General features: G+C 47.9%; 1 protein-coding gene across 2 annotated transcripts in view; it reads left to right on the forward strand.

Moving 5' to 3' along the window:
* Positions 1-240: 240 nt before the first annotated feature.
* PTP4A3 (protein tyrosine phosphatase 4A3) overlaps positions 241-22,700 on the forward strand; it is a 97,230-nt gene continuing 74,770 nt past the window's right edge. The window contains exons 1-2 of one of the 2 annotated variants that reach the window (XM_081919066.1): positions 241-406; positions 17,580-17,702. The gene's annotated coding sequence lies outside the window, so the exon portion shown is untranslated. Of the gene's footprint in view, positions 407-17,579; positions 17,703-21,905; positions 22,039-22,700 lie in introns of those variants that run through there. The other variant, XM_081919069.1, reaches the window with a different exon arrangement.

Raw genomic sequence — 22,700 nt, forward strand, 5'->3', positions numbered from 1 at the left:
GTGGGGATTGGCCTGACCTGTTGGATTTCTGCCTGCAGGCGCCAGAGGCTCCCCCTCCCTCCTTTCCCCACAGTTGCCCCTCCCCTCGTCTTACTTCTGATTGGCTCCTCCGCCTCCCTCCCCTTCCCAGTCCCTTCGCGGAAAAGGAGGGCGGGCGGGCGCTCGCGAGCGCTGATTGGCTCCGGCTGGCTCTCTGGTTCTCCCTCCCACGCCGCACCCCCGCCCTTGCGCGGGCGGGCGCGCGCTGCCGTGGAACGCTGAGGCCGGCGCGCGCACGCGCAACACGCCGCCCTTTCTCTCTCTCTCTCTCTCTCTCTTTTTGCCCGGGTCTGGCATGCGGGAGCCGCGAGGCTGCGTTGCTGTTGCTGGGGCGGCCGGCTGGCTTGCAAAGCAGCGGGCAAATCAGGTCAGTGGAAGCTGGGCTTTGTGCATGGGTGGGGGTGGGGCAGTGGGGGGGGTCTCCCCTCCTTTACCCTCCCCCCTTCCTTGCAAATCAGCGTTGCACCGCGTTTTACGGCATTGCAGCGCATCTGCATTTTGCAATCTATTGCACATCTATTTTGCAATAAGTCCGTGCAGCTGCATTGTGCATCGTTTGCTGCACCGCGCGCGCATCGCTGCTTTTTTGCGCCTTGCCCGCCCGGCAACGGCATTGTGTGCTGCAAAGGGCGCCTCGCGCGCACGTGCAAGAGGAGAGGAGGCTCCGTCTGCAGTTGCAAATGCACGCCCCGTTGTCCGCGTTGCATTTCCCCAGGTCGGGTTGCGAGAATCCGAAAAGGAAAGGCATGCATGGTTGCAAAAAAAAAAAGGAAGGCGCCGCCGCGGAAGAGGGTGCGCCGCGGAAGCGTTGGGCGGGGCTGCAAAACTGCAAGTGAGAGACAGGGGAGATTTTGCAAAATTTAAAATAAAAATGGCTCGTGTTCGTTTCTGACGTGCAGGAGAGGAGCGGCGGGGTGAGGGAGGAAGGGCGCGCGCCTGTGCCATGCGGTGCACTCAAGAAACAGGGGGCGGGGGTGGAAGCAGGCGATCCTGCAGATAATCCTACCCCCCCCCCCGGGCCTCCGCCTTCACTTTCGCCCCACTGTCTTTCCAGAGTGCGCAATCGGGTGAGGTGAAGGTTGAAAGAGAATCGCTGCTGTGGGGAGAGGGTGGGAGGGTGACTGGGGCCCATGCAACCCACAGCCAGTTTGCATGCTAGGTCTTTGTCACCAAGCGATCCTTTCCCTTCATCTCGGATTGCACCAGCCTTGCGCCACCTGTGTGATTCTCCATCAATGCAAAGGACCTGGTTTTGGGGACAGCTGACTTTCTGGAGGGCAGAAAGCTCATCTTTTAAGTGCTTGCTTGCTTTACGAACAAGTAGCGCCTGGAATGTGGGTTGTGGGCATCCATGTGGCAACGGGTTGGCGTGAGATGCACCCAACTGGTATCTGGAGTTCTTTGCTTTTCCACCCCCCCCCCCCCCGCTGCCTGCAGGATGCGTGATGTTGCTGCGCATGGATAGGGAAGGCCCACTCAGTTCATGTTGTTGTTTAGTCGTGTCTGACTTCGTGACCCCCTGGACCAGAGCACACCAGGCACTCCTGTCTTCCACTGCCTCCCACAGCTTGGTCAAACTCATGCTGGTAGCTTTGAGAACACTGTCCAACCATCTCATCCTCTGTCGTTCCCTTCTCCTTGTGCCCTCCATCTTTCCCAACATCAGGGTCTTTTCCAGGGAGTCTTCTCTTCTCATGAGGTGGCCAAAGTATTGGAGCCTCAGCTTCAGGATCTGTCCTTCCAGTGAGCGCTCAGGGCTGATTTCCTTCAGAATGGATAGGTTTGATCTTCTCTTCTCTCAAGAGTCTCCTCCAGCACCACAGTTCAAAAGCATCAATTCTTCGGCGATCAGCCTTCTTTATGGTCCAGCTCTCACTTCCATACATCACTACTGGGAAAACCTTGTTGTTGTTTAGTCGTGTCCGACTCTTCGTGACCCCATGGACCAGAGAACGCCAGGCACCTCTGTCCTCCACTGCCTCCCGCAGTTTGGTCAAACTCATGCTGGTAACCTCGAAAACACCATCCAACCATCTCGTCCTCTGTCGTCCCCTTCTCCTTGTGCCCTCAATCTTTCCCAACATCAGGGTCTTCTCCATGGAGTCTTCTCTTCTCATGAGGTGGCCAAAGTACTGGAGCCTCAGCTTCACAATCTGTCCTTCCAGTGCGCACTCAGGGCTGATTTCCTTCAGAATGGAGAGGTCTGATCTTCTTGCAGTCCATGGGACTCTCAAGAGTCTCCTCCAGCACCATAATTCAAAAGCATCAATTCTTCAGCGATCAGCCTTCTTTATGGTCCAGCTCTCACTTCCATACATCACTACTGGGAAAACCATAGCTTTAACTATACGAACCTTTGTTGGCAAGGTGATGTCTCTACTTCCCAAGATGCTGTCTAGGCCTGTCATTGCCCTTCTCCCAAGAAGCAGGCGTCTTTTAATTTCGTGACTGCTGTCACCACCTGCAGTGATCATATAGCCCAAGAAAGTAGAATCTCTCACTGCCTCCATTTCTTCCCCTTCTATTTGCCAGGAGGTGATGGAACCAGTGGCCATGATCTTCGTTTTTTTGATGTTGAGCTTCAGACCATATTTTGCGCTCTCCTCTTTCACCCTCATTAAAAAGTTCTTTAATTCCTCCTCCCTTTCTGCCATCAAGGTTGTGTCATCTGCATATCTGAGGTTGTTGATATTTCTTCCGGAAATATGGGAAAACCATAGCTTTAACTATACAGATCTTTGTTGGCAGTTCAGTTCATACTGAGCACCAAACAGATGGACGTTTTCCATGTCCTCCATGCACCGATCGAGCTGTCTGGCTCATGTTTGCAGCAATTGAGGAAACTTTAGTTTAAGAGCATAGGAAGAGCTCTGCTGGACCAGGCCAGCATCCTGTTCTCACAGTGGCAAGCAAGCAGGATTTGAACCCAAGAACCCTCCTGTGGTTTCCAGCAACTGGCATTTGGGAGCATTGCTGTCCCTCACTGTGGCATAGCCATTGTGGCTTATAGCCCACTCACTGCCCTCTCTCCATGAATGGGTAAAAAGGTAAAGGGACCCCTGACCATTAGGTCCAGTCGTGACTGACTCTGGGGTTGCGGCGCTCATCTCGCTTTACTGGCTGAGGGAGCCGGCGTACAGCTTCCTGGTCATGTGGCCAGCATGACTAAGCCGTTTCTGGAGAACCAGAGCAGCGCACGGAAACGCTGTTTAACTTCCCGCCGGAGTGGTACCTATTTATCTACTTGCACTTTGATGACCTTCTGATCCGCAAGTCATAGGCTCTGTGGTTTAACCCACAGCGCCACCCGCATCCCACCGTAAATGGGTATTATTAAAAGATTATTATTAATTTCATTTCTATACCGCTTTACATTTCAAATAATGTATTATTAGTAATAGAGTAATTTCATTTTAAAGAAAAAAACTGCAAAGAATTCTTTGCGTGATTTGCGACTGGCACGGGTCCAGTTGCGACCACGTGGAGATCTTTAGGTGCCAGACCGCAACCTTTCTTAAGCAGGTCAGCAGAAGAACTTGTTCGCTGCATTTAAATCCCACCTTTATTTCCAAGAACTACAGGGTTCACGTCCCCCCCAAAGTTAATGCCAGGCAGGTTAAGAGGCTGCAAATAGCCCCAAAGTCAATCTGTGAGGTTTGTGATGGAGTGGGGGTTTGAATCCCAATCTCCCAGTTCATATTCCGGCACTCTAACCGCTACAACCCACCGGCTTCCTAGAAGAAATCTGCTATGGGGCAGCTCTACAAATCAAGTAGGCAAATAAATACAGGGAAAGCCAATTGCCACTTAAGAGAAGGGCTTGAAATACTCTCCTTGAAGCCTGTGAACCACTTTGAGATTTTCTTTATATAGTGGAATAGAAATGTAATGAATAATATTAATAAATCCCATTGGAGTGGGGACGGACGGACAGGCCGCCTAGACTTTCTGTGGTGGTGACTATAATGTAGGTTTAAGCTGCCATTTGGCGATTATCTTACATGCCTGAGTTTCTAACACTGCTCCATTTCCAGCTCCAGATTAGGATCAGGAAATTTTCCAGGGCTTTCATTTTTCTGTGCAAGGTTTTCGATTTCTTAAGTTCGTTAGGAGCAACGAGTGGTGCCAGCAGCTGCTCCTGCAATATCTGGCAAGCTTGGCCACTGCAAAGTTTTGAGCTTTGTTTACTAAATAGCAGTAAAACAAACACGCCGAGTTGGATTACTCTCTAGGGCATCAGGAAATTTTCCCATGCAAGCCTAGTTTGTCTAGAGAGATTCCCCCGCCAAAAGCCCACGTCACCAAAACTGGAGAAGGGGGTTCATTTGGATGCTGGGTGTGCAGAGGGAGATTTATGAACAAGCATCGCAAGATAACAGTGAAAGCATTTTGGGTTGCACAGTTGACATGCTTTTAGTAAATGTGGCAAAAGGCTAGGAACTGTTAGTCTCTCCTCCTTGTCTGATTTAGTCGCCTGCTCTGACTTCTGAGTCCTTAGCACAATTTATATATATATATATATATATATATATATATATATATATATATATATATATATATATATATAAAATAGTTTTTTAACATACCATTTTTAACAGTAATTAAACATGCTTTTACATCTTTACAGTTTTTTAGACTTCCATCAATCCTGTCTGAAAATTTTCCAATCTAATCTCTTAGTATACATTTCTTATTTTCCTTATTACATTTAAATCTCATAACTTACATCTCTATTCATTATCTGTTTTGTAACATTTCACATATTTCTCCTTACAAAACTTCTTGTAGTCCTGCTAGCGTAATTTGTTGATTACAATTGCTCTTCAGATAGTTCATATACTTCTTCCAATCTTCTGTAAATCTCTGGTCCTGCAGGTTTCAAATCCTTCCTGTCATTTTGTCCAATTCTGCATAGTCCATTAATTTTATCTGCCATTCTTCTTTCGTCCTTAGCACACATTTCTTGCATACTTTCAAACGTTCTTCACAGCCAGTCTAGAATAGGAATAATAATAATAATAATAATAATAATAATAATAATAATAATAATAATTTATTATTTATACCCCGCCCATCTGGCTGGTTTTTCCCAGCCACTCTGGGCAGCTTCCAACAGAACATTAAGTGTTTCCCAACCTTGGGCCTCCAGCTGTTTTTGGACTACAACTCCCATCATCCCTAGCTAGCAAGACCAGTGGTCAGGGATGATGGGAATTGTAGTTCAAAAACAGCTGGAGGCCCAAGGTTGGGAAACACTGCATTAACAAACTGATAAAACATCAAACTTTAAACACTTCGCTAAACAGGGCTGCCTTCAGATGTCTTCTAAAAGTCAGGTAGTTGTTTATTTCCTTGACATCTGATGGGAGCAGGGAGCATGTCTTGCAGATCTTGTTGAACGCCATCTCCCATCAGGCCTAGCTTGCTACATTGTCCATGGCCTTGAGAGATTTGAAGATGGTTATGCTATCTCCTATGCTTTTGAATTCTGGTGCTGGAGGAGACTCTTGAGAGTCCCATGGACTGCAAGAAGATCAAACCTATCCATTCTGAAGGAAATCAACCCTGAGTGCTCACTGGAAGGACAGATCACGAAGCTGAGGCTCCAATACTTTGGCCACCGCATGAGAAGAGAAGACTCCCTGAAAAAGACCCTGATGTTGGGAAAGATGGAGGGCACAAGGAGAAGGGGATGACAGAGGACGAGATGGCTGGACAGTGTTCTCAAAGAGACCAGCATGAGTTTGACCAAACTGTGGGAGGCAGTGGAAGACAGGAGTGCTGGCGTGCTCTGGTCCAGGGGGTCATGAAGAGTCAGACATGACTAAACGACCAAACAACAAAAATCCTATCTCCTCTCAGTCTCCTTTCCCAAGCTAAACATAGGCAGCTCCCTCGACCGTTCCTCATCCGGCTTAGTTTCCTAAGGAGCTGGGGGGCTGCCTTATTATACCATTAGTTCAATGATTCTCGAGGATTTCTGTTAGGAGCTGCTGGGGATCAAACCTTTGACCGGCTGCTTGCAGGGCAGATAAGCCTGCCACTGAGCTATGGCCCTTCTTAGCACCTGGAGGTTCCTAATTCTTGGTCTTGAACAGTGTTTCCGAAAGTTGGGTCTCCAGCTGTTTTTGGACTACAACTCCCATCGTCCCTAGCTAGCAGGACAAGTGGTCTGGGATGATGGGAACTGTAGTCCAGAAAATGGCTGAAGACTCGGGTTTGGGAAGCACTGGTTTGGAAGGTTTGCATTTCTTTTTAAAGTGAAAGGGGAGAATTCTTCCAATTTTGCAAATACTGCATTCCATTCCCTGGTGTAGCCTACATTTTGGTGAAATCATGTTACCCGCTAAAGCCTTAGGTGCAGAATCGGGCATGTACACCTCCTAGAAGCCCTTTGGGTGCTTTTTCTTTTCTTAAAAAGCATTGCCGTCGAAGGTCTCTGCGTGTTATTATTGAAGGGAAATGCGTGGAACAGGTCTCGGTGTTTCGATTTCTGGGAATAAGAGTTGGGAGATGACCTAACCTGGGTAGAAAACAGCAAAGACCTGATGAAGAGAGCACAGCAGAGGTTATATTTTCTGAGAATCCTCCAGAAAAACAATCTCTCAAAGGACCTGTTGATGGCATTTTACCATTGTACTGTGGAGAGCGTATTAATTTATGGTCTCTGTGTGTGGTTTGGGAGCTGCACGGCCAGGGGAAAAACAATGCTCTCCAGGGTTGTAAAGACTGTGGAGAGAATAATTGGGTGCACTCTTCCCACCTTGGATCAAATCTATGCTTCCAGGTGCCATAAGAAAGCTGCAGAGATAGCGCAGGACAGTGCGCACCCCGGAAATGATCTCTTTCAGTTTCTGTCTTCTGGAAGAAGGTACAGGGTTATAAAGACTAGGACTAGTCACCTGAGAAACAGTTTCTATCCAAATGCGATTTTGGTTTTAAACACAGTGTAAGGAGTCTCTATGGGAGTAAAAAGGTAAGGGGACCCCTGACCATTAGGTCCAGTCGTGGCCAACTCTGGGGTTGCGGCGCTCATCTCGCTTTATTGGTACAACTTCCGGGTCATGTGGCCAGCATAACTAAGCTGCTTCTGGCGAACCAGAGCAGCGCACGGAAACGCCGTTTACCTTCCCGCCAGAGGGGTGCCTATTTATCTACTTGCACTTTGATGTGCTTTTGAACTGCTAGGTTGGCAGGAGCAGGGACCGAACAACGGGAGCTCACCCCGTTGCGGGGATTCCAACCACCGACCTTCTGATCGGCAAGTTTTACTGATCGGTTTAACCCACAGCACCACCCGCGTCCCCTCTATGGGAGTATATTGTATGGGGTATCAGAGTTTTTAGCGGGCTAACCAGGTTGGGATAGCAGGTTTTTGAATTGTCTTATGTAGATTTTTCAATTTCGTTGTTCTGTATGGGACAACGACAATAAAGATTATTATATTGTAGTTCATCCTGCGCTGTCTGCTGACGGCATTAAGCGCCAAATCAGCACCGTGGGAGACCTAGAATTGGGTGTCAATCACAAGACTTGTCTGCGCATCGAAAGGAACGGCTGTGGGTTAGGGGGCTCGCTTTGAACTCCTTGGCTCTGTGTTCAATGCCTTGCTCTTAAATCCCAGGGTTAAGGAGAGAGAAATGGCATTCCTGGAAGCTGGCTTCGCGGCTGTGGCGTCTGTATCGCAAATGTCTCCTGGAAAACCAAGCCTGGGAATAAGCAGGGATGATAGGGGCGCAAGTCACACAGAAGAGGGAAGAGATGCGGCAGGAGAGCCATCTGATGGAAATAATAGAATCACAGTTGTAGAGTCGGAAGGGACCCCCGCGGTCATCTAGTCCAACCCGCTGCAATCAGGAATCCTGCCCAAAGCCTTTCCCTGGGTGGGCTCGAACCACCAGCCTCCTGGTTAACAGCCAGAGATTCTCTTGACACATTAATAATAATAATAAATTCTTATTTCCCGTATTTTTCACTCTATAAGACGCACCTAGTTTTAGAGGAGGAGAACAAGAAAATAAATATTCTTTCCCTCTCTGCGCAGTGCCTCTCCAGCGAAGCGAAGTCAGAACAGCAAGAGGGATTGTTGCACAGTGAAAGCACCGATCCCTCTCGCTCTCCTGGCTTCAGCGATAGCTGCGCAGCCTGCATTCGATCCATAAGACACACACACATTTCCCCATCCTTTTTAGGAGGGGAAATGCGCCTTATTGAGCGAAAAATACAGTATACCCTGCCCTTCCTGGTTTAAAAACCAGGCTCAAGGCGGCTAACAGCAAATATAAAACATTGATTAAAATGTGACTTAAAAACATCATAAAATATAGCACAAAGTGCAGCATCAATATCAATAAAATTCAGGGGTCATTTTGGGGGGAAACAACAACAAAAACCAGTCAGTAGACATCAAATGATCACCAGGGCTAACTGGCCAAGTTGGTCCTACTAGGGCCGGCAAGGAGACCAGTGAAGAATTTAAATATGGGGTCCCAGAGAGGGTTTCTTCATAGAAGAGGAAAGGGGAAAGGGAATAGAGGACCAGGCTAATTCACATTAGGGATGATCCAGCTCTGTGTTTTCTGCATTAGCCTGGGGCTTGCATTACAAACTCTCTCCCTCCCATCTCTGTGGTTTTGTTGAGCATGGGGAGCTGAGGGTTTGTTTGCTGCTGAGGTGCTCAAATGCCACCCGTATCTGCAAACGATACTGCATTTTCGTGAGAGCGCATGTCCATTGGAAAATCGGTTCCTATGCAAGGAGTGCTGAGCGTTCAGTGATGCTTCCCCTGCCTCTCTCTAGCTTACCTGCATGCTGTTCTGCATTTCATCTCCCAAGACCTGCAAAATCAGCAAATAAATTTGCCAGGTGACGGGCGCCACCACATCCGGAGCCATCAGATCATTAAACCGTGATGCAATGCCCTCATGGTTCGTATGTTCACTCCAGCGCCCAAGATGGGTATGCTGGTTATACACCTGCTGTTTAGAAAACAGCTCTGTTATTTTGTCAGATGTTTGCATCTCACCATTTAAAATGCCATTTGGGCCCCGTAGGTTCATAAAAGTAGGTATACCGTTTCCACGGTGGGAAAGGGTTTAAGGACATTGCCAGAGGAGTTTGGATCCTGCAATGTTCCCTATTTAAAGTTGCTGAGGTCATGCGTCTTAGTGTGCACCTATCCTGTCCGGTGCTTGTCCCCTAATGGGGTGTAACTGTTGCTGATACCATTTAACCCAGGCATGTCCCAAGTCCGGCCCGGGGGCCTAACCCTGCCTGCCCATCGGTTTAACCCGGCCCCTTTGGTGGTTTATTTCGGGGGGGGGGGGAATCCTAAAAGGTCAACAACTTCAATCCCCCAAAAAAGGTCAACAACTTTGGGACTTTGGGGGGAAATCCAAAAAGAAGGCCAACAACTTCCATCCTTAAAAAAAAGGTCAACAACTTCAGTTGGTCCTCACGCATGTTCACTTCATCAAATCTGGCCCTCTTGTGTTGATTTTTGCTGAGCTGCTTGGCTAAACTGGAAAGCTTGATTTTTGACATTGTGGCTTTGCTTGCTTTCCCTTACGGCATAATTCTTAAATCTCAACCCCTTGCAATGCAGCACCGTGCAGCTGCCCCATATGGGGATCAAACCTGCAACCTTGGCGGTATAGTCATACCTCGGATTACAGGTATTTATGGATTACGGATATCCATATTTATGGATTACGGATGTGCCGAAACCCGGAAATACCGGAATGGGTTACTTCCGGGTTTCGGTGGTCGCGCATGTGCAGAAGCACTAAATTGTGCTATACGTGGAAGCTCAGAATCGCAACCCGTGCGTGTGCACACACGGCGCTGCGGGTTACGAACGTGCTTCCCGCACGTATCACGTTTGCAACCTGGGCATCCATTGTACATCAGCACCACGCTCTAACCACCTGAGCTGTCCAGGCTTTCTGTGTTCCTGTCTCAGCCATCCTCTCCCACACCTGATTATCTGCTCCATGGCCATTCTCTACCTCTGTTAGAAGCCTTTGATGCAGTCACAATTTCATTCCTACCTTTGGGAAGCTCATTTCTGAACCCTGCAGGGTCCTCTCCAGCCTGTCGATTGCTAATTTCTGCTGTTGCTGGAGGAACGACGACTTCTCCCAGGGTGCCGGGAGAATGGAGACTTCATTCTCTCCAAAATTGATGTCATCATTGGACGTAATCAGACAGAACATTCGCAGCCACTTTCCCCCTCCGCTCGTTCCATACCGCGCTGCTAGCAAACTCTGCCTCATAATAACTTGGAGCTAATTTTCCTCGCTCTCGCCGTGGAGCTGGAGTGGAATGCATTATTTGCAAAGATGACACTTATTTGAGCAAACCCGTGCATATTTCCTATTTGGGCTTTTTATTTCGTTTCCCCATTACGACCTCTTCCCCATGGCCCTTCTTTTTTAGTGCCGTTTTCCCAAATTCGTTTGAAGTTGATGTTGGATTTTCCCGTAGCAAAATGGAAGCCAGTCATAGGAGGTAGAGGATAGCGAATGCTGGACAGAGGAACAAGTTTTCTGAATCTGTTCTCAGACATTAAGACTCTCCGCATTATTATTTTTTTAAGACTCCAAATTGCTTTTTTCTCCCCATGCAAGCATAACACTTTTGCAATCTCCCAGCTCGTTTGTAGTTCCGCAAGTCTGCCCACTACCCTTGCTGAAGAGGCTACTATCCTGCCTTTCTCTCGCTTCTTCAATATATGATTCTAAAATTGCGGGGGGGGGGGGGTTGGGGGGGTATTAGATTTCTATTCATCCTCTGTTCATGTCCACCACCAGCTTACTGTCTTGCTGTCTAAATTCTCCTTTGTTCTTTGTTTCCAGGTGTCTTTGAAATCGGGGTAGGGGTGGGGAGGAGCGGAATTCATTGTACCGTCCTACCTTCACCAACCTGGCCCCCTCCAGATGTTTGAGGCTATAGCCCAATGGGAATAAAAAGAATTGTAGTTGGAACAGACCCAAAGGGTCATCTGGCCCAACCCTTGGCAGTGCCATAGTCTAAAACTTCTGGGGCATCTCAGCTTTGTGAAGAAAATTCAAATACAATGGTAGCTTGGTTCTCAAACGCCTTGTTTACTCAAACAACTTGGAACCCAAAACACTGCAAACCCAGAAGTAAATGTTCCGGTTTGCGAACATTTTTTGGAAGCCGAACATGCTCTGTTTTGAGTGTTACACTTCTGGTTTGAGTGTTACACAGAGGTGTGTCTGTTGTTGCAGTTTATTTTGCTTATTTGTTTTTGCGGCTTTCTGTTTTGTTTTTGTGATGGTGTGGAACCCAGTTCAGCTACTGACCGATCGATTGTGTACACTGCAGTACACTGTTTATTGCTTTCATTTTATGGATCAATGGTCTCGTTAGAGAGTAAAATTCATGTTAAATTGCTATTTTAGGGGTTGGAACGGATTAATCCGTTTTGCATTGCTTTCTATGGGAAAATAAAAAGTGCTACCGACACGTGACTAGACATTCTTTTTTGGCGCCTAAAACCCAGGACCCAGAAGCCATTTGGCTCCTAGCTTTTTTCTCCTAGTTTCTAACACTTAAAAAATAAATAAATTCTAAAACAAGGTTGAAACGTGGTGTTTTTTAGAAGAAGCTAGAAATTAGAGAGGGACACGGGTGGCGCTGCGGGTTAAACCACAGAGCCTAGGACTTGCCAATCAGAAGTTCACTGTTCGAATCTTCGTGACGGGGTGAGCTCCCGTTGCTCGGTCCCAGCTCCTGCCAACCTAGCAGTTCAAAAGCACATCAAAGTGCAAGTAGATAAATAGGTACCGCTCCAGAAGGTAAACGGCGTTTCCGTGCTCCTCTGGTTCGCCAGAAGTGGCTTAGTCATGCTGGCCACATGACCCAGAAGCTGTATGCCAGCTCCCTCGGCCAATAAAGTGAACGCCGCAACCCCAGAGTCGGCCACGACTGGACCCACAGCGCCACCCGTGTCCCAAGGTTGCGGTTAGGCATTGGTTAATTTCGGTTGGTGGAGGGGATGTGGTTGGCTGTGCCTGCCCCTCCAATGCTGCTGCTGCAAGGATAATAATAATAATAATAATAATAATAATAATAATAATAATAATAAATTTTATTTATATCCCGCCCTCCCCAGCCGAAGCTGGGCTCAGGGCGGCTAACAACCGTCAAAATAGTTCAACATTCTAAAAACATTCATTATAAAATTAATTAAAATCAAATTAATGGCAACCATCAAGCAAAATTCTGTGCAGGTTGCTAGAGGAGGGGGTCAGGCTGCGCCCTGACCAAAGGCCTGATGGAACAGCTCTGTCTTGCAGGCCCTGCGGAAAGATGTCAGGATATTCCGTTAAAGGAATCCAGGGGCTCGCCATGCTCTTGTCCGAACCCCTGGCAAGGGGCTAGGGCCGCACAAGAGCCCCTGGGAACATTTGGGGAGAGGTGAGAACCTGGCACCCAGCTGTAGTCTCTGCCCAAAAATGTTTAGCTTGTCTGACTTCCGCAGGCTTGTAGTTGTCAGTTCTGTTCCTACCTCTATGTGGGAACAGATAGTCGCTAACCAATGCCTACGCAACCACTCACATACTGTAATTCAATAAAGTTGTGGCCCAAAATTATGCCGAAAACCAAAACAAAAGTGTTGTGTGAACTATGTCGTTATTTGGGCGTCAACACGCAAACCTGTTGCCTCTCCTCTAAACTAAAAACACCCCGCGCTCTGCAGCTTTTTCTCATTGCAGCACCGCTGCACTCAATCGAGGCACAGGGCTGCCTTAACGCCGTTTGCAACGTCACTTTCTAATTGCAAGCTGCGTCCTTGTTGCTGCGCAGCGGGGAGGAAAGCTTGGGAAACCTGGGAGATCTGAGGCTCCGTTAATGAGCTGAACTGATTAGTAGTAGCGGCTTAGCAGGGGAGGAATGCTTTGGCCCAGCACTCGAGAACGCAGCTCCCACTTTTATCGGGCCTTGAAGAGACAGCTGCAGACTTCTGAGCGGGGCAACAGATGCTGGTTTCAAGAGGTGCTTTCTACGTCTTTTTGTCTAGCAATACAAAGGATGCTTTCTTTTTTCTTAAAGATTTTCTTGTTTTACCAAAGCGTGTGCAGTCTCTCGCTCTCGTATATTTTCCCCCCATGTAACATTTTTACAAATCAGTTTCGTTTGTTGAGACGTTGGGAAGAAAAGGGGGAAAGATGAGTGGGGATGAGGTCGGGTGGCAATGTTTCTATTTTACTTACTATGTGTAGGGTTTGGTGTCAGCGTTGCTTGTGCAGGTTCTTTGCTGTTTACTTGTGTTCCTTTGGTAGTGAGAGAGGTTGGGGTTGGCCTGAGGTGTGGTTGTTCATTTGTGGTTGGCTGTGGTGGTCTTTGTTTTCATGTGTGAGTGGGGTGGGTGGGTGTTTTGGGTCAGGTTAGCCATATCGATTTGTATGCTGTTAGTGGATTATTGCCATTGTCTTGTTGGGCTGTGTATGTGTTAAAGGGGAGCCACACCGGGGTGAAGACGTCTTCTTCTATTTGTCCCTGTGTCAGTTACAGTTTATTGGTTAATTTTTCTAGTAGGGCTGTTTCCCATACTATTTAGTACCATTGGTCCAGGCTTACTCCTGACAGGTGTCTGGCTACGGTGCTCCTGGCTGCTGAAAGTAGGTGGGTTATGAATTCTTTGTGGTGTAAGTGGGCATTATTGTCTTGGAAGATGTTTGTTGTTGTTTGGTCGTGTCCAACTCTCGTGTCATGACCCCATGGACCAGAGCATGCCAGGCACTCCTGTCTTCCACTGCCTCCCACAGTTTGGTCAAACTCATGCTGGTAGCTTCAAGAACACTGTCCCACCATCTCGTCCTCTGTCGTCCCCTTCTCCTTGTGCCCTCCATCTTTCCCAACATCAGGGTCTTTTCCAGGGAGTCTTCTCTTCTCATGAGGTGGCCAAATTCTTGGAGCCTCAGCTTCAGGATCTGTCCTTCCAGTGAGCGCTCAGGGCTGATTTCCTTAAGAATGGAGAGGTTTGATCTTCTTGCAGTCCATAGGTGACCCGGCACTCCCATTTCTTTAAGAACTTGCCATAGTTTGCTGTGGTTGACACAATCAAAGGCTTTTGCATAGTCAATGAAGCAGAAGTAGATGTCTTTCTGGAACTCTCTAGCTTTCTTCATAATCCAGCGCATGTTTGCAATTTGGTCTCTGGTTCCTCTGCCCCTTTGAAATCCAACTTGCACAACATCGCCACAGTCGCTCCTTCCAAACTTCCTTGCAAAAAATCCCAACTCTCCACAGCCCTCAATGGTCAGTACAAGGACCCCTGCAATTGCACTTGCAAAGGTTTGTGGGATCACTAGGCACTGTTTTTACACATTATTTTGACCTTTCTGGGCTATTTGGGGGGCGTTTTTGCCATTTTTAAAGTGACTTTTGGATTCAGCATGCGTGCGTGGCTGCGCATAAATTGGTCCTTGCCCATATTTTTTATTTATTTTCAGAATGAAATTTTTTTCCATGAATGAAATATTTATTTTCAAAATGAGAGCAGAGAGTGTCAGGTGATACCAGAATCGCCTTTCAAACAGAGTGCTAGAGATGACTCGTTTATAATTATATTTTGGAAATGGTTCATGTTCTTAAGTAGCTGCATTGTTTTGTACTTTCTGGGTGTCCCGTGATCATACTATAAAGTCACTGTGTTCTATGTTATAAATCAAGCATTGCTAAGAGTTGCTGCTTTTCTGTTTTCAAGTGCATTTTTTATCAATAATTTTTTTTTTTTTTGCAAGCTGATTTTTATTCTGAAAATGTGGTCCTGAGAATAAAGTTTGAGAACCACTGTATTTACATATGCAAGGTATATATACAAGGTAGGAGCATAATGCAAAATGTTTGGTCATGCACTAGAGAAGTATCTGTTTAGAGACAAGGTACAATTATGAAATTAATGGATTTCTGTCTGTCTCCGTACGTTTTCATGGACAGCAAGCAGAATCATCAGTCAACAAATCGTTGTCTTTATTACATGCGGGTTGGCAATTGGCAAAAGAGTGGCTTCGGTCCAAGAAAGATTAAGGCTGAATTGATAGAGGTTAGTTGAAAATAAAGTTCGCCTCCACTGCTTTCAAAGAGAGTTAGTCATAGCAGGCTGGATTGGGGGCCAGTGCTTCTCTATGAGACAGAGTATGGCCATAATTCAACCGGACTTTAGGGCTATTTAAATACCACTGATTCCTGTGAGCGATTAAAGCAAACTCCCGTTTCTCTCCCTCTGAAGCCATTGCAAGTTTAAAATGACTTGTGTCTTAAAGCAATCGATATGTTCCGTTGACAGGAATAAATGCTTATAACTTGATGCAATGACACAAGACCTATCTTGTCCCCTTTCTTTCACAAAGAAGCATAGCTGTAAACATTTCCCTTTCTTTTTTTTAAGGGAAATTCCCTTATTCCGAATAGGGTTCCTTGCAAGAAAAGGGAAAAGTTGGCAGCTAGGCAAAGAAGCATAGTTCAGTAAACCAATCTAGGCATCAGTCCACACCATTGTTAAGTTGCCAACAAAGGTCCGTATGGTTAAAGCTATGGTTTTCCCAGTAGTAGTGTATAGAAGTGAGAGCTGGACCATAAAGAAAGCTGATCGCTGAAGAATTGATGCTTTTGAATTCTGGTGCTGGAGGAGACTCTTGAGAGTCCCATGGACTGCAAGAAGATCAAACCGATCCATTCTGAAGGAAATCAGCCCTGAGTGCTCACTGGAAGGACAGATCCTCAAGCTGAGGCTCCAATACTCTGGCCACCTCATGAGAAGAGAAGGCTCCCTGGAAAAGACCCTGATGCTGGGAAAGATGGAGGGCACAAGGAGAAGGGGATGGCAGAGGACGAGATGGCTGGACAGTGTTCTCAAAGAGACCAGCATGAGTTTGACCAAGCTGTGGGAGGGAGTGGAAGACAGGAGTGCCTGGCGTGCTCTGGTCCATGGGGTCACGAAGAGTCGGACACGTCTAAACAACAACAACAACAGTTTGGTGTCTGAACGGGTAAACCGTGGCTTGCAACCAGGCAGCAAACCTAGAATGAGAAACCAACAGTGTTAGAAACTCGGATATATAAGCTTGGTGCTAAGTGGCTGAAGCTCCCAAAACGAAATGTGTAGTTGGGCCATATTGCTCTAAAGTCTTACTTTTCAAGTGTAAAATAAGGGGGCTCTGATTCTGATGATCACGGCTCTGCTAAGAATTGCAGTCTGTGTTTCTTGCTTGTCTCTAGCCTCTTCCTGTTTGGCTATATTGCTGTAGGTTGTTTTGCAAGTATTGCCTCATCCTGACTTCCCAGCTTTCACCATAGCATCATGTAAGGGGAGATCATGGGCTCCGCAGAACAGAAACCTGTCGTGGATGATTCTCACTCAACTACTTAAACTTGGGACAAGAGTCCCCATATCAAAATAGAACGTAACATGCAAAACCTTGTGCGCTCTGAACAGTTTTCCTGTGCTTAGAAACTTTGCCATGAAGCAGAGCCTTGAGTCTTCTTAACTGCAGGAAATTATGTGTGTCATCTGCAATCCACAGCAGTTTTTGAGTATCTCTATGTTGTTGTCTGCCATAGAATCTCAGGCAGCTTTCGTCACCATTTTAAAAAAGTCGAGTGTGTGCCATCCGTGTACATTCTGTTCTCCCTGCAAATCTGTATTTTTACTTAGGATTGTGTTGAATGCATTTGCCTTGCAGCTTGTTGAAGAATCTTTGCGCCCCCCCCCAAAAAAGAGCAGCGTGCTTTTAAATACCGTATTTTTCGCCCTATAGGGCGCACCGGCCCATAGGGCACACCTAGTTTTTTGGGGGGGGGGTTAGGGTTAGAAAAAAATATATATACCCCCCCCCCCAGGAGCAGGGCTGGGGCGATGGAAGCCCGAGCCTCCCCCGACACCAGCCCCCAGAACAGGCTGCTATCCACAAGCCTGGGGAGCCCGGCGGGAACTCCCACCGGTCTCCCCAGGCTTGCGGATATCTGCCCAAAGCCCGGGGCGCGCTGCTCAATGCGCCCCAGGCTTCGGGATGCAGGCTGCTATCCGCAAGCGTAGGGAGCCCGGCGGGAACTCCCGCGGGTAGGACGGACACACACTTCCCCTGCATTTTTGGAGGGGAAAAAGTTCGTCCTATAGGGCGAAAAATACAGTATACAGTTTAGGACGTCAGGATTTTGGCAGGTGTTAAATTCAAGCAATTCTGCTAACCTTTAAATGGACTGGGCTGCTTTGTGTCGCAGGGGGCAATATCTAGTGCGCCATCTACTTTGGTCTGTAACCGGCAGTGATGTGCTTGAGAACAGCGAGATCAGAAAAGTGAGCCAAGTTAGGTGGTTAGGGCACAGGTGGATTTTAAAGATAATCCTAAAGATCCCTCGTAGCAGATGATATTATTTTATTTATACCCCGCCCATCTGGCTGGGTTTCCCCAGCTAGTCTGGGAAGCGTATAGCATATCTAAAATAATAATAATAATAATAATAATAATAATAATAATTAATTGTTCCTGTTGTCAATATCTTTACAGGCGTGGGGCTTGGATGGTGAGCTGGGAAACTGCTGAGCATGGAATTTGTTGGAGGCAGGTGAATTTACTGCTCCCGGCTTTTGAATCTGTTGGGAGATATCTTGGATGCGTGTGCTGATTTAGGTAAGCAACTGTTATTTTTATTATCAAAACAACATGGTTGTGGTCCAAGCTGCCTCTGGAGCACACCTGACACTGTTCCTATGCGCACGCCTTGTGTTGACGGAGTTTTGACATTTGCACGTCTTTCCTTCGCTTGCCATTTTGACGTTTTGGGTCCAGCCCACGGTCAGCATTCTGGGCAATGATCTGAGGGCGTTTCCTGTCTTGACTCTGTGGTGTTAGAGTAGGAGGAAGTTTTGAAACGCGGTGCCCCGTATGTTGATGTTTGGAGGTATTTTTACCAACCTGAAGGTGCGTCATGTTCCTAAGGGCCGAAAGCAGAGGTCTCAGCACACAAATGTGGCCCTCTGGTCTTCTGTACCTGGCCCTCCTCCGGCTTCACATCCTCCTTGAATGTTTCTACCTGGCTGGCAGGTGTTCTTGAGCTCTGATCATGCCTCCCCCCCCCCCATATAAAGAATAGAGGTGTTTGGGTGTGTTGAAAGTACTCCAATGAAAAATGATTTTAATAATAATAATAATAATAATAATAATAATAATAATAATAATTTATTTATACCCTGCCCATCTGGCTGGGTTTCCCCAGCCACTCTGGGTGGCTTCCAACAAAACACTAAAATACAATAACCTATTAAACATTAAAAGCTTCCCTAAACAGGGCTGCCTTCGGATGTCTTCTAAAAGTTTGGTATTTATTTTTCTCTTTGACATCTGCTGGGAGGGCGTTCCACAGGGCGGGTACCACTACCGAGAAGACCCTCTGCCTGGTTCCCTGTAATTTGGCTTCTCGCAGCGAGGGAACTGCCAGAAGGCCCTCGGCGCTGGACCGAGGCCGTTTAGGGCTTTGAAGGTCAGCACCAACACTTTGAATTGTGCTCGGAAACGTACTGGGAGCCAGTGTAGGTCTTTCAAGACCGGTGTTATATGGTCTCGGCGGCCACTCCCAGTCACCAGTCTAGCTGCCACATTCTGGATTAATTGTAGTTTTCGGGTCACCTTCAAAGGTAGCCCCACGTAGAGCGCATTGCAGTAGTCCAAGTGGGAGATAACTAGAGCATGCACTACTCTGGTGAGACTGTGGGCAGATAGGGTCTCATCCTGCATACCAGATGGAGCTGGTAGACAGCTGCCCTGGACACAGAATTGACCTGCGCCTCCTTGGACAGCTGTGAGTCCAGAATGACTCCCAGGCTGCACACCTGGTCCTTCAGGGGCACAGTTTCCCCATTCAGGACCTACGTTGCTGTGCTGAATTTTGTCTCTGACATCTGGCCCCGGGGGGGGGGGATGTGGCCCTTGATCTGAAAGTCATCCCCACGACAGGTTTGCACTCATCCTTTGCGACCCTTTCCTATTCCTCCCTTATCCTTTCCTGGCTCCCTCAGTGTCAGGATTCCAGTTTGTATGCAGCTTGGGGCAGAGATTGCTCTTTTTCTGACGTGGCTCCGTGGTTGCAGTCTGTGGAAACTAGCCTACTTCAATTCATTGTCCCACGCACTATTGCCTCTGGCCTTGCCCATGGCATTTGGCCCTCAGAAGGTTTTCAATCAAGGAATGTGGCCCCCGGGGCGAAGTAGGTTCCTTCCCGGGGCGAAGTGGGGACGACGATCTTGAGGTCTTTGGAGGAAGGGTGGGTTGGATACGTAAGAAATAACTAAGTTGTCGTTTTCCGTTTTAAAAAATGGAATTGGAACAGGGATAGAAGTGGCAATTGCCGAAGGAGTCCGTTTTTGAGGATGGGTCAAGCAAAATACTGAGCAGGGCAATGCAATTTGAAATATGTGGCCTTTCTGCTGACAGTTGTGCCAAGCCTAGGGCAAAGACAACCGTGCTGTCTTGAGAAACGTACCGATAACAGTGTGCAAAAGGCAAAATTGCTTAGCTCGGAACAGAAATAAACAAGACGGAGGGTGTGCCCGTTTAGCGTATCTGTTCCTGTGTATTCGGTTACGGGTCCAGTATGGAAGGGATTCATTGAAAACTTGAAAGCAGGCGTGTGGCGTTGTTTGTGTGTAATGCATCACACGTGCTTAAGGTAACACGCAAATCCCTGTGCGTCATTTTGGGGCGCACGTTACTGAGAGCGGTGGAAGGATCCCGGGACGCAAGGGACCACCCCCCTCGACTCATCTGGCAATTTGAATTTCAAAGCAAGCTATTAAACCACATCAGAAATGCAGCCGTAACACCAAAGCAGGGAGAGAAGGGGGGGGGGCAGCATTAAATTGGAACAGCGTCGGGGAATAGCGGGGTTGGCAAAATGTGTCCCTTATGAGAGCTTAAATACTTCCACACAGCCTCGGTTGCTGGCAGATTAAGGGAGGCCCTTTCTGCTGGGGGGCTTTAAGAGACTGGGGGGGGCGTTGTATGTTGGGGGTGGGCTTCTTGCTCCCCTCTCCCTCCCTCCCCAACTCTTGCTTTTTCTTTTCTGCCCATCCCCAGTTACACCCTTGTGCAAATTACAGTGGTGTCCCGCAAGACGAATGCCTCGCAAGACGAAAAACTCGCTAGAGTTTTCCGTTTTTGAGGTGCTTCGCAAGACGAATTTCCCTATGGGCTTGCTTCGCAAGACGAAAACGTCTTGCGAGTTCTTGCGAGTTTTTTCCCTCCCCCCTTTTTCTAAGCCGCTAATAGCCGCTAAGCCGCTAATGGCCGCTAGACGAAGAGACTCGCGGATCGAATTATTTTCGTCTTGCGAGGCAGCACTGTAAATGAAACAAACAATGTAGTTTATTGTACACATACATGTACAAAACTCACATATACGTACATTAGTAGCGGATATGACCTCCACTATTTTTAAGCAGCATTTGAACACGGTTTGGTGCAGAGTCTACTAGTTTCGAACAGTTGCTGTTGATTTTTGGATCCCTGTACTATTGAATCAGTGCCTGAATGAGCTTCTCCATAGTAATACAGTCTACAGCACAACACTTCTCGCAGTGAGAGAACCGCCAGAAGGCCCTCAGCGCTGGACCTCAGTGTCTGGGCAGAACGATGAGGGTGGAGACGCCCCTTCAGGTATACTGGACCAAGGCCATTCAGGGCTTTCAAGGTTGTTCTCGGAAATGTACTGGGAGCCAATGAAGATCTCTCAGGACCGGTTCTATATGGTCCTGGCGGCCACTCCCAGTCACCAGTCTAGCTGCCGCATTCTGGATTAATTGCAGTTTCTGGGTCATCTTCAAAGGTAGCCCCACGTAGAGTGCATTGCAGTAGTCCAAGCGGGAAATAACTAGAGCATGCACCACTCTGGCGAGACAGTCCGCGGGCAGGTAGGGTCTCAGCCTGCGTAGCAGATGGAGCTGGTAGACAGCCGCCCTGGACACAGAATTAACCTGTACCTCCATGGACAGCTGCGAGTCCAAAATGACTCCCAGGCTGCGCACCTGGTCCCTCAAGGGCACAGTTTCCCCATTCAGGGCCAGGGAGTCCCCCACACCTGCCTGCCCCCTGTCCCCCCAAAACAGTACTTCTGTCTTGTCAGGGTTCCTTCAGGTATACTGAGCCGAGGCCATTTAGGGCTTTCAAGGTTAGCACCAACACTTTGAATTGTGCTTGGAAACGTACTGGTGAAGGAATGGGTTTCCCAAAATCCAAAAACTTACTGTGCAGGCAGTTTTAAACTGCACCAATTTCCTGTTCTGGAGCAACGCAGACCCAATCGGTGAACTCCAATAAGGCTACACTGGGAGCCAATGTAGGTCTTTCGGGACCGGTGTTCTATGGTATATAATCAGGTTCTCTCTCATCAATTCAAGTTTGCAATGCGCGCCCGGCCTTTCGAAACAGGCAGCATTCCGCGTGCCAGCGAACTCTGCCAAATATGACCGAGCTTGATTAAATCCATTCATCAGGGATCTGCAGCCACAGGGCTGGCTGCTCACTTGCCACAGACTCCGAGGTGCAGTTGGCAGGCCTGGGATCAAAGTGCCGATCTCTGTGGCTCGGTGGGGGAAGCAGGAGAACCTCAAACAGGTTCTTGCCCTGCCAGGAAGCTGCCAAACTGGAGCCGCGCACCTGGTGCCAGAGGCGGGGAGGCCGTGTCGCTGTTGGCGGCGCTGGCTGAGTGCGCAGGAGGTGCGTTCTCTTTCCCACAGCTGCTCCTGCGAGAGGCAAATAAATGACCTTCTGATAAGGATCTCGCTAGACCGGTGTCCTCCCCTTTTCCTCTTGCACGCCTGTAGGCTCTCCTTCTCTCCCACTGCAGCTGGAAGAGCAGGGCTGTTCGTCTGCCAGGGATACGCAAACAGCTCTGTCTGACTCTTAGGGAAAGTCTTTCTCTCTCTCTCTCATGCGCCAGATCGAAAGCATGCAGACGGCTGCAAATCTGCCGGTAAGTGATAAGGCTCGGGGAGGAGAAAGCAGGGGAGATCCAGGCAGCCGAATGCTGAAGAGTCAAGGACAGGTAAAAAGAATATCCTTCTTCGCACAGCGCGTGGTTAATCTGTGGAACTCGCTGCTGCAGGAGGGGCCCACCCAACTGTTGTTTGTTTAGCTGTTTAGTCATGTCCGACTCTTTGTGACCCCATGGAGCAGAGCACGCCAGGCTCTCCTGTCTTTCACTGCTTCTCGCAGTTTGGTCAAACTCATGCTGGTAGCTTCGAGAACGCTATCCAACCATCTCGTCCTCTGTCATCCCCTTCTCCTTGTGCCCTCCATCTTTCCCAACATCAGGGTCTTTTCCAGGCAGTCTTCTCTTCTCATGAGGTGGCCAAAGTATTGGAGCCTCAGCTTCACAATCTGTCCTTCCAGTGAGCACTCAGGGCTGATTCCCTTCAGAATGGAGAGGTTTGATCTTCTTGCAGTCCATGGGACTCTCAAGAGTCTCCTCCAGCACCAGAATTCAAAAGCATCAATTCTTCGGCGATCAGCCTTCTTTATGGTCCAGCTCTCACTTCCATACATCACTACTGGGAAAACCATAGCTTTAACTATACGGACCTTTGTCGGCAAGGTGATGTCTCTGCTTTTTAAGATGCTATCTAGGTTTGTCAT

Source organism: Podarcis melisellensis (assembly GCF_964234715.1).
Source record: "Podarcis melisellensis genome assembly, chromosome: 7".
NCBI classification, from domain to species: Eukaryota; Metazoa; Chordata; class Lepidosauria; order Squamata; family Lacertidae; genus Podarcis; species Podarcis melisellensis.